This window comes from Tiliqua scincoides, chromosome 2 (genome assembly GCF_035046505.1).
Source record: "Tiliqua scincoides isolate rTilSci1 chromosome 2, rTilSci1.hap2, whole genome shotgun sequence".
Lineage (NCBI taxonomy): Eukaryota > Metazoa > Chordata > Lepidosauria > Squamata > Scincidae > Tiliqua > Tiliqua scincoides.
The window spans coordinates 252,895,995-252,908,150 of record NC_089822.1 but is presented as its reverse complement, the minus strand read 5'-3'; positions in this window follow the sequence as shown (position 1 = coordinate 252,908,150).

The window sequence follows — 12,156 nt, the reverse complement described above, 5'->3', positions numbered from 1 at the left end:
CCATAGGCCCATCTAGTCCAGCTTCCTGTATCTCACAGCAGCCCACCAAATGCCCCAGGGAGCACACCAGATAACAAGAGACCTCATCCTGGTGCCCTCCCTTGCATCTGGCATTCTGACGTAACCCATTTCTAAAATCAGGAGGTTGCGCATTCACATCATGGCTTGTACCCCGTAATGGATTTTTCCTCCAGAAACTTGTCCAATCCCCTTTGAAAGGCGTCCAGGCCGGTCGTGTTTTCAGTGATACGTAAGAGATTTACACGCAGGTCTCTGAGGAAGACTGAATGGTCGAAATGCATCCGGTAACAATAAATAGCGCTTTTATGAGTTGACATTACTGTTATAACAGTTATTTTTATGCCAAGCATGTGTCTGTGAATTTACTGTTGCTAATCACTGTAAGTGTGCAATTTTAAAGTGATTTTTAAATGGTTCTTAGAGTTTATATAGCACTTTCTGTTGGCTAAAAAGCCTTTACGTTACCTCTGTGAGCCTTCTAACAATCCTGTAAGGTAGGCCAGGCTGTTCTCATATTTCCAATAGGAGCCAAGGCTAAGAGAGTTGCTTGCCTACTATATACCCTCCAAATTCAGTGGGATTTATTTTATTTACTTAAAAGATTTATTATCCTGCTTTTTGTAAAAAGATCAAAGCTGCATACGAGATTAAGAGCCCAATCCTATCGTTTTCCCTGCCATAGATGCAACCGTGCTCTGCTGCATGCTGGGAGGGGGGGGCAAATTGGGAGGCTTAGGAGAGGTAAGATAACATTTTCCCTTAGCCCTCCAATGCCAATGGGTCTCCTTGGACCTGTGCCAGCTCTTTAGCTGGTGCAAGTCTGAGAAGGCAAGGGGTGTGTGTTAGCTGCTACTAGATAGCATCTGGTGCACGTCACCTGTGCTGCATGCCACCCCCTCCCACCCCCAACATGCCTTCAACCCTTCACCTGTTCTGTCTCCCCCCTGCCCCATTCCACCATCCCTGCTGACTCACCTTCCCTGTCAGGCACGCCTTTCCCTGCCGTCATACCCTGGGCCTCCACATGCTTCTGGAGCTCTGTTTACAATGGCCATAAAGCGTCTACACCAGTGGTTCTCACAACTTTTAGACCGGGACCCACTTTGCAGAATGACATTCTGTCCGGGACCCACCGGAAGTGATGTCATCAACCTGGACATGATGTCATGGCCAGAAGTGACATCATCAAGCCAGAAGTGACACCACTGTTCTCCCCTAGTAGTTCATAAACTGCAAATGACCAGAGAAAATAGTCCAGTTCAGAAGCTTGTTTCAATTCTCACCGCATCCCCCCCTTTGCTACCAAGCATTCCACCTGTTCACTGTATTAAAGGGAAAGTTTCTCATGGTGTTTTATTAGCTTTTATTGGGTTATTTCTCAGCCATTTTCCAACAGCAAAGTATAACGAGAAAAAATCTATTTAAACCTTGACACATATTTAAACCTCCCCCATTTCAGGAATCTGCTGAGGTTTAAGTGCCTGGAGGGGGTGGGAAAGGCAGGGCTTAGGCTGGAAGGAGGTGGTGAAAGAGAAAGCAAAACATGCCCCCCACTTGCAGGGAGAAGCTGCAGCCCACCTCAGGATAATCCAGCAACACTCCCCGAGACACTCAGCAGCCACACTCGCTCCTGTGCAAGCGGCTCCTTTCCTCCTGGGAGGAGCTCTGAGTACACACAGGCAAGCTGAGGCAAAGGCAGTTCTAGCTTCAAAGATGGCTGCCTGCCCTGTTTGCCAGCCTCCAAGATGGCATCGCACATACGCAGAAAGCTTAGGCAAGATGGCACCGGCTGCCTAATTTGCCAGTTTCCAAGATGGCAGCCTTCATCTTTCCGCGACCCACCTGACCTCAGGTTGCGACCCATGAAGTGGGTCATGACCCACAGTTTGAGAAACCCTGGTCTACACGCTAGCTAGTTCCAGCAACGGTAGAGTTGTAGAATACTTAACACATGTAGCACAGAAACATCAAATACACATTGTATTTAACAATTTAGGGTCAAACAGCACATTCTGATCCAGATCAGGCCCCCAATGACTGCTGTTGACCCTGGAAAGAAAGCTCTCATTGGTGCCAACCACAGCTTTTCTCCCCAAAATAAATAGCAGGTGCTTGTGTGCATACATTGAAGGAAAAAGTCAAGCATAGATGGTACATAAGAACATAAGAACAGCCCCACTGGATCAGGCCATAGGCCCACCTAGTCCAGCTTCCTGTATCTCACAGCGGCCCACCAAATGCCCCAGGGAGCACACCAGATAACAAGAGACCTCATCCTGGTGCCCTCCCTTGCATCTGGCATTCTGACATAACCCATTTCTAAAATCAGGAGGTTGCGCATACAATCAGGAGGTTGCGCATACAATGTAAGCTGCTTATAATGTCTCATTTGACTCTTACAGTCAGTTACAGCCTATACCAGTGGTTCTCGCACATTTAGCACTGGGACCCACTTTTTAGAATGAGAATTTGTCAGGACCCACTGGAAGTGATGTCATGATCGGAAATGACATCATCAAGCAGGAAAATTTTTAACAATCCTAGGCTGCAATCCAACCCACACTTACCCAGGAGTAATTCCCATTTACTGTCATTGTTAATATACATTGTAGCTGGTTAAAAGTACAGTTCTGTATCTTTCCCCAAATGCAGTCACATACCATGGTAGCATCAAGTCTAATATATTAAAAATAAAATATTGAAAGGAATGGGGACCCACCTGAAATTGACTTGTGACCCACCTAGTGGGTCCCGACCCACAGTTTGAGAAACACTGGCCTATACAGTTACTTGTTTTATATACTCAAAACAAATACTGTACTTTTGAGTTCATCAGAGCTTACTTCCTTGTATGCATCCTAGGTTTGTAACCTTAGCCACTGCACTGCGTCAACTTCATCCAAAATACCTTTCGTTATTTGCACATAAACAGATATTTATGAGATACAGCTAACTATTTGATCCAGACTGTTGCGCTTTGTTTCCACCAAGCCTCGGCCCAGGAGCCTGCTTTCACTGCTGTGGCTGAGCCCTGGTACGTGGGCCTCTAAGTAAGTACATGCAGAATATTCGCTCCCCTCTGTCCATTTTCACATTAATGGGATTTAGGGTTACAGACATTTGATTTCAGAAATTCTGCGGCATGAACAAAGAGCAGCCAGGGTCTGAGATATATTGTGATGCATTTATGTGAGCAACCCCTGCCACACTGTGCCACATTGCACGCAGTTACCCCCGCCACTTTCTTCAGCTCAACAGAATACTGTGCAGTGGGAAAGAAGGCACTGGGGCTGAGCTCAGCAACCCGACTCATTAGCGCACATTTGAAGCAGGCTCACAAGGTGAAAATAATACTCCCTTGCTTTTCAAAAGCATTCTGGCAACTAGGCCTTTTTCACAAATTCTGGAAACTGGCCCAGGTGTCAAAATATCAGCCATGCTTTTTTTTTTTTCCTGGTTAGTTAGCAACCCTAAGGGAAGTAGAGGAATACCAGAATAGCCCTGCTGGATCTGATTGAATGTCCATTCCCACAGTGCCAACCAGATGTCACTGGGGAGGTCAGAAGTGTGGCACACTGCCTCTGAAGCTGGAGGCTCATTTAGCCACCATGACTAATAGAGGTTGATAGGTCTCTCTTCCATTGATGTGTCTAACCTAGTCTAAAGTCTTTTTTTTTTTTAATTAGAGCAGGACTAAGTCAAACAATGTGATCTGGAGGCAGACTCCTGTCCCCAACCCCTCTCACTGAGCAAATTGGCCACTACTCAGTGGCAGAGGGTCAGGATGGAGGGACACTGGTGATGCAGATATGACAGCAGCCCAGTAACAGTATATCCATGCTCGGCACATTCTTGGCTCTCTGTGCTGGCTCCAGGCGGGTGTCACCCGAGCTCCTTGCTTCCCCAGCCAGGGCAGGGGACTGTTTACTCCAGGCAGGCCTCGCTGTGTATTATTAGCTCTCTCTGGTTTCTTGTTTGCATTTGAAGATGCGAAGGTCATTGCTGGAAAAGACACATTAGATCATGTCTCATCCATCTCTTTCTCCCCCACCCCAACGCCCTGCAGTCCATTCCTGGTAGGTGGCCTAGGAAACTGGCAGCAAGGATTTCTGGCTTCCTCAGGAAAGGAGAATCAGGGTCTGGAAATAGGGAAAGGGAACTGCGAAGACTGGAATGGGAAGTTGGGGCTCCACTGGGTAGGAAGGAGGGACTGGAGTCAAAAGTTCTTCTGGGGTGACAAGTGTCAAGTGGGTAGATCAGGAGTTCTGAGAGCCAGGATTTCTTGTTTCTCTGCAGGAATAGTGAGGGCTGGGGTTGGGGTAGATTGGAAAATTGGGGGCAGGTTCCTTGCGTTGCTAATAGGGAAGCAGAGACCTCTCTTTCCCTAGAAACAGGCACTGAGGATTGACAGCCCAGAACTCCACAGGCAAGCCTGAACTAATCTTTTGTGTGCTCATTAGGCAAAAGCGAATGGAACAGTCACAGAGGGCTGCCACAGCACTGAAGGGTTTAAGAAGAACTCTGGTAACAAAGAAGACGATAATGAACTTGCCTGGACTCCAGTCTTTTCCTCGCCTGCAAATGTGGCAGAATTGTGGGAAAGCAGCATTCTCGGTTAAGAAATCTGTTTGTACCTGTTTCTGCTTCAAGGAAAATAGTGTCAAACAAAAAGCTGTCTGAGTTTTGCCTCCAGCATTTCCATGGGATGCCAAGAGGTGTGGTTGAACCTGAGGTTTGCTGAAATCCACCATTTCCGTGAGGTGGTTTTGTTCCTTCTTGCCGGCACACCACAGTTCTGTTCCTGTTCGGCACCTCACGTGCCCACACCTGCTATTTTGCTTAGAGAAAATAAAAAAGCAAGCCCAAAAGACACACAAAGCATTACTTCTGGTGGCATCACTAGGGTTGGGGTCACCCCAGTGTGGTAACTCATGGTGTCAGATAGCATAACAACAGCCCCGTTGGATCAGGCCAAAGGCCCATCTAGTCCAGCTTCCTGTATCTCACAGCGGCCCACCAAATGCCTCAGGGAGAACACAAGACAACCAGAGACCTGCATCCTGGTGCCCTCCCTTGCACCTGGCATTCTGACATAGCCCGTTTCTAAAATCAGGAGGTTGCACATACACATCATGGCTTGTAACCCGTGAAGGATTTTTCCTCCTGCAATTTATCCAATCCCCTTTTAAATGCATCTAGGCCCGATGCCATCACCACATCCTGAGGCAAGGAGTTCCACAGGAGTAAAAAAAACAGACTAAGGTAAAATGGAAAAAGGCACATAAGTGAAGGATGGGAGGGGGAGGGCATGGCTGTTGTCCCTGGTTGCATGCACACAGAAGGCTATTGGAAGTGTTTTATTGCATCCTGGTTTTAGAGGTAGGCTAACTCAGATTGCCAGGTGCAGGGGAGGTCACCAGGACGCAGGCTGTGTCTTGTTGTCTTGTGTACTCCCTGAAGCATTTGATGGGCCACTGTGAGATACAGGAAGCTGGACTAGATGGGCCTTTGGCCTGATCCAGCAGGGCTCTTCTTATGTTCTTAGATGTATGGTGCCACCCCTCCCAATGGTGTCACCCAATGCAGTCCGCATCCCCTGCACCTCTCTTGTGACACCACTGACCTGAGTGAGCAGGAGCTACTTCCCTTCTGTCCTTTCGCTTTCTTGCTCTTTCCTTCAGCCATTCTTTACCTGCTGGGCTCTGCGGACTCTCATTTTCTCACCAGGCAGCTGAGGAGATAGATGAATGAAGGAACTACCGAGGGAAGGGATGGGATATGCCGCAGTTTCTGCCTCTGGGCGAGGATCTGGCAACCCTGCTCAACTGTGATCTTGAGATTATGTGGAGGGCTTCCATGGGTCACTTCTAGGGAAGCTTCAACTGTGTCATTTTTCTTTTTTACAGATAAACCATGGCTAACCCTCCCCTCATTCTTACCAGCAAAATTCCATATTTGCTCCCAGAGATGGACAAAACAATATCTCGTGTGCCTGTCATTCAACAAGGGTGCAATGCATCCAAGTCAGACGTACCCCATCACCCTTTCTGGGAGTCTCTGACAACAACCTATTTACGCAGCAGTGCTAGTTGATCTGTGACTATGTTGTGGAGAAGAGAGGAATGCTGCAAAATTTCACATCTGGGAGTCAAATATTTCACAGTCATAATTTGCAGACACTCTTCTCTCCCCCTCCTTTCCAAAGTACATGTCAGTCCCTATCTTTTCAGGGTCCACCAGGGCACCAGGCTTCTCCTGGAAGTGAGTGGCGCACAATGAACTAGGGGATAGTTCAGATGATACTTTATTGCCTGAACTGACTATGCCTTATTACTCCACGTGTTAAATGCTCACAAAACACCCATGGTCCTTCTGACCCCTTCTCTCACGCCCAGTGGCATTCAGAGCTTTTCTTGTAATCATGTAGTGGGCAGTTCATCCAAACTGCCCTTTTGCATGCACTGGAAAACCTACATTTATGTCTCTTACAACATGGAGGCAGTTCAGTCAGTGGCGTAGCTGGAGGGGGGTGGCTCCGTTTTGCTTCCCCCGCCAGGAATGGCTCCAAAGGGAGGGGCCGCTTGCCCACTTCACTGCCAGCCTGAGTGCTCCACCCCCCTCCAGCTACGTCACCAAGTTCAGACAAGAAAGTGTCATTCAAACTGGCCCCAGGACAACAGCCTAAAACTCTAAGGCTGCAATCCTAACTGCACTCACGCTTGGTGCAAGTCCCTTGTGCTGGCCTAGGAGGGTCGCAAATGTTCCATAAAGCATGTTTGTGCCTCTTTTGGTGAAAGCTACACTAGTGCATGAAGGTGCACCAGCCCGCAGAGCCAGCCTCTGTGGTGGTGAAGAACAGTAAGTCCGCACCAGCCAAGTTTGGCCAGTACTCGGTCTGGGGGGGGCGTGAGGAGGGTGGGGAGGAGGCATTTTGGGGTGGGGGGATGGTGGGTGGGCCCATGGGTGGGTAGGTGGAGTGGGAGGCAGGGTCAGAAACAAAGAGGTTCTGGGCTGCTCTGTTCTGCTCAGATCTGACCACTTCTTCAGGTAGGGCAGATCCAAGTAGACCCACTGCAGCCGCTGTAGCTCTACCCAAGGTAAGGGGAATTTTCCCCCTTGCCTCGGGCTGAGCCTGAGCCAGCCCGAAACATGCGTTGGATACAGCACAGGCCCATTGGCCAGCCTGTTCCGGCACAAGTTAGGATTGCGCTGCCCCTGTCCCTATTAACAGTGGATGTATCCTTTTTTCTAATCCCTGCTCCTGGTAAATCACTGACTGTTTTTCCTTTAGTTCATCAAGGTCAGTACTATATACAGTAGTGTATTGTCTCGTATTGTCCTGATGCCTATGACTACAGTGAATTGTCTAGCATTGTTCATACAGGGTTACAGATAAGATGGGGAAAAACCCCTATCTGGAAATGAAAGGAACTAAACCTGGGATCAAAGCATGTGCTCTACTACTTATCTACAGGCCCTCCTCCATAAAAGGGGGTGCTGTTTCCATTTGTTGTGCAAACACATACACTGGAGTTCTTCAGAATTCAGCTCCTTCTCCCATCTATTTAGAGCAGCCATTTTCAACCACTGTGCCGAGGCACGCTGGTGCGCCACAAATGGTCCACAGGTGTGTCCAGAACCAGGGCACATCCGCTAAAATTGAGTGTTGGGAGAGTTAGAACAGACAAAAGAAAATATTTATTTACTCGGCGTGTGGTTTGTCTCTGGAACTCCTTGCCACAGGATGTGGTGATGGCATCTGGCCTGGATGCCTTTAAAAGGAGATTGGACAAGTTTCTGGAGGAAAAATCCATCACGGGTTACAAGCCATGATGTGTATGCGCAACCTCCTGATTTTAGATATGGGCTATGTCAGAAGGCCAGATGCAAGGGAGGGCACCAGGATGAGGTCTCTTGTTATCTGGTGTGCTCCGTGGGGCATTTGGTTGGCCGCTGTGAGATACAGGAAGCTGGACTAGATGGGCCTATGCCTGATCCAGTGGGGCTGTTCTTATGTTCTCATGTGTCACAGGAATTTGGGGGAGGGTCATTTATTAGTAGGGGCATTGGAGGATGCAGGGGATGGAAGGCCATGCCCTCACCAACAGCATGGTGTGCCTTGTAAAAAACGGGTAGTGTGCCTTGACAATTTTAGTACCTTATCAGTGTGCTGTGAGTCAAAAAAGGTTGAAAATCACTGATTTAGAGGTTCAATAGGTGGGTGGATGCATCTTGACATGCATGCCTCTAATACACAGGTGTAAATTTGGACCCATATAGAACCACAATGCAAGTGCATTGCTTGCTTTCTATCTCTCTCATCCTATTCCAGATAGTAAGTATTGCTCCTGATTGTGTTTGAGCTGCATTCTCTTGTAAGTATTCTCTTGTAAGCTAGATCTATTATGAGATAGACTAACCTATTTATTTCAACAGGAGCTTTTTGTGAACTCTCTTTCTTAAGTGATTGATGGGCATATAAAGAAGTGGATTCATTTTCCTTGATTCCCTGGTTATGGGGGAATTGCCTGTCAACAGATGCATGCTTCCACCTGCCATATTTTTCATAGAGCTGAAAACATTTAGAATGTCTTTCTCATATTTTAACCTTCCCTTCCTATATAGAAGCTTTTCTTTGGAGACAATTTTCTCTCTGGAGTTTCTCCTTTATCATATTCCCTACACTTATTTCATGACCATGGGTATCTGCTTGCCAGTTCTCTCTGGTGAAACTGACAAGGTTTGTCGGTCTGTTAAGTAACTCTTATTCCTCGTTTCTCATTAGTAGAGCCACTGCGTTGCAAGCAGAAAGTCCCAGGCAGGGCTGGCCCATCCATGAAGTCAACTGAGGCAGTTGTCTCAGGCAGCACATTGGTGGAGCACCCACCTTCATCCATTCACCCACTGCTACCCCTCTTGTCTTTCCACTTCCTGGATTGGAAAAGAGGGGGATAGAGCAGAAGAGGAAGAAAAGGCAGCATCAGGCTAGAAACTCTCTAGTGCAGCCATTTTCAACCACTGTGCCGTGGCACACTGGTGTGCCATGAATGATCTGCAGGTGTGCCGTGGGGGTTTGGGGGAGGGTCATTTATTAGTAGGGCCAATGGGGATGTGAGCCCCCACCAACAGCATGGTGTGCCTTGTCAATGGTCAAAAAACTGATGGTGTGCCTTGACAATTTTAGCACCTTGTCAGTGTGCCATGAGACGGAAAAGGTTGCAAATCACTGCTCTAGTGGAAGGATCTGAGGCTGGTACATTACCAGGAAAAGGGGGGGGCAGCATTTGACACACTGGTGCCAGGAGGTCTTTGGCCAACCATAATTTCAGATTCAATCCCTGGCACCTCTAGTTTCAAAAAAGAAGAGATCAGATAGCAAGGTCAGTGAAAGTCCTTCACCTGTAGCTCCAGGAAGCTACTACCAATTGGAGTGAACAATACTGGGCTAGAGGTACAGGTGGTCTTCTTTGGTATAAGGTGGCTTCAGATGTTGTAGTGGTTGTAGAAGTTGAAGTGATTCTTGTGTTGGAATTAGACTTGGAAGATTCAAATCCCAGCCTGGCCACGAAGCTTCCTGGGTGACCTTGGGCCAGTCGCTCTACCTCAGCCTCACCTACCTCGCAGGGCTGTTGTGAGGACAAAAGGAGGGAAGGAACCATGCACCCTGCCCTGAGCTCCTTGGAGGAAGGGTGGTATACAAATGTAAATAACAGTTTATGACAACATTGCATGAAGTTGCATAGAAGAGAGAATTCCATGAGGGACAGTTTTTCCTCCACCAATACGACAGAGTGCTGAGAAAAGAGACATCAGGGAAAATTCCCTTTGCTGTACAACTCGTAAAAAGTCAGGATTTGGGTTTATTAAATCTAATGGGCCACCTGGCAGCTCTGACTCCTTGTGTTCCCTGAGTGAGGATGTGGAGAAGCCATGATTCTTGGATTCTGTGCAGATACAGTGGAGCCTGGGAGGAAGGCATGCGTCTGGATGAGAAGCTCCCTTTTGACAGAGACGTATTTTCTACATATTGATTGGGCACAGGGGCACCTGAGCAATCGTTACATTATTTAGTAGCTGTTCCTCTCCCTGACACCGCGCCATGCATACCAGATGGGCTGGCAGAGTTTCACAACCCCCAGGGGTGAATAATGAATGAATAAGCCCCTGATAATGATGACTCCACATCCCTGTGGGAGAAGGGGAGAGCAGAAGACAAATGCATGTGACGATATCTCTGAAAGGGGAAAATAATGAGGGCATCTTGAGTTGCTTCTCTTTCAGGGAGGAGGGAGGTCACTCCTAGTGGTTCACCCCCCCCCCGCCTTTGCATGACACTCCCAGTGGCTCCCCCCCTGCCTTTGCATGACACTTGCAGTGTTAAGCATCCCCAAGTTCCATTCTAGTCATGTGCTTTCATTTTCAGAATAAACACCACCAGATATGAAAGGGCCCCCATTCGTACTTGGCTCCATTCATCATGAAATGAATGTGCCATGGAAAGAATCAGAGCTGGTTTTCAGAAACCCTATTTGTTGCTATTGGTTCAACTTAAGGTGGTTCCATCATCTTGTCTGGAATGACTGTGGTTTGCCGCTTCCTCTCCCAATACTGGGTCCTCTGTGGCCATTTCACCTGGTCATTCTTACAACAATTATGTAACTTCAAAAATTGGCTTGTTTTTCTCTTCTGTCTCCATCCCTGTTATATTGTGTCTGCTAGTTTGTCAGCCTGAGAGCAGGGCCTGTGGAGGAAAATACCTGAAAAATGTCAGGCACTTGATCAATAAATAATAATTTTTTGGGTGGTACACAGATGGTAATCTGAAATGGTGTTACTCTACCTGAACTTCACTCATAGTGTATGTAGTTTCATGAGGAAGAAGGTACTCCTTAAGATACCTGGGTCTGTTTATGACTTTAAAAGTCATAACAAACTTCTTGAATTTAATCCAGGAACAGGTAACTGTAACACCCAACTGACAATTCAGCCCACATTTTTTTCCCTAACCCCCGCCGCCTTCCAAAATAACAAAAAAGAAAATTGCCAGGTGGATTGAGCAGTAAAAACCACACAATTTTGTGTTTGTCTGTTGAGGACTATGTCTCTGACTGTGCTAAAAAGATGAATGCATATGATTCATCGGGGTATGTAGGGACATGCCGTAGCTCAAACATTCAAGCAGAAACATTGAGCAAAAAGAAACATGAGGGTCAGCTGAAATGGAATTAAAACAGTAATGGAAAAGAAACACAAAGGTATGGAGGTATTTTGGGCGACTGAGGCTTGTATTCTAAGTCCTGTTGCTTGGGGGATAGAGAGGCTCAAGTACAGGTGCACAGTATTTAAGGCTGCAGTCTCACTGTGTATGTTTCATTTCCATAGAACTTAACAGACTGGCTGCAGAATTGTACCCTAACAGAATGAGGGTGCAATCCTAAATTCCTTGCTCTGTGCTATAAAGCATATTTGTGCCTCCGTGCGAGTAAGCTGTGCCAGTGCTTGGTGGTGTGATGTCCCACAGAGGTCAGATTCAGCCTCTGCAGCAGCAGGAGTGGGTACTTATGCATCAGTGGAGCTTGGCTGATGCAGGGGTCTGGGGTGGGGACGTGGGGAGGATGAGGAGGAGGCGGGAGGGAGGCATTTAGAGGCAGGGAAAGGGTGGGCAGTGGGCATTCCCAGTTATGCCAGATTCTAGCCCTGATCCCCGGGCAGTGCAGAGCAGCTCCAGGCTGCTCCATTCTACTCAGCTCTGCGCCACTTCCTGAGGTGGCGCAGATCCAAGTAGACCCACTGCAAGCCCCACTGGCATGGCTGCACCAGCACTGGAAAATTGGATAGGATTGGGCCCTAAGTAAGTAAGCAAGTAAAGTGGGGGGGGGGAGGTGTACTCCAATCCTAATGTACTCCAATCCTACATTTAGGCTGTGTATATATTATAATTTGTTCTATATGGTCTGGTATGGGAGGAGGTCCATCATGGGGATGATGCAGTGAACTCTTGAACTAGGTGACAAAAACTCTAGTGACACTTTTATAATGCATATTGGGCATCCAATAAGATATCATTGTGTATGTCTTATATTTAATGCCTAATAAGAAACATGAGATAGAGCAGTCATTTTCAACCACTGTGCC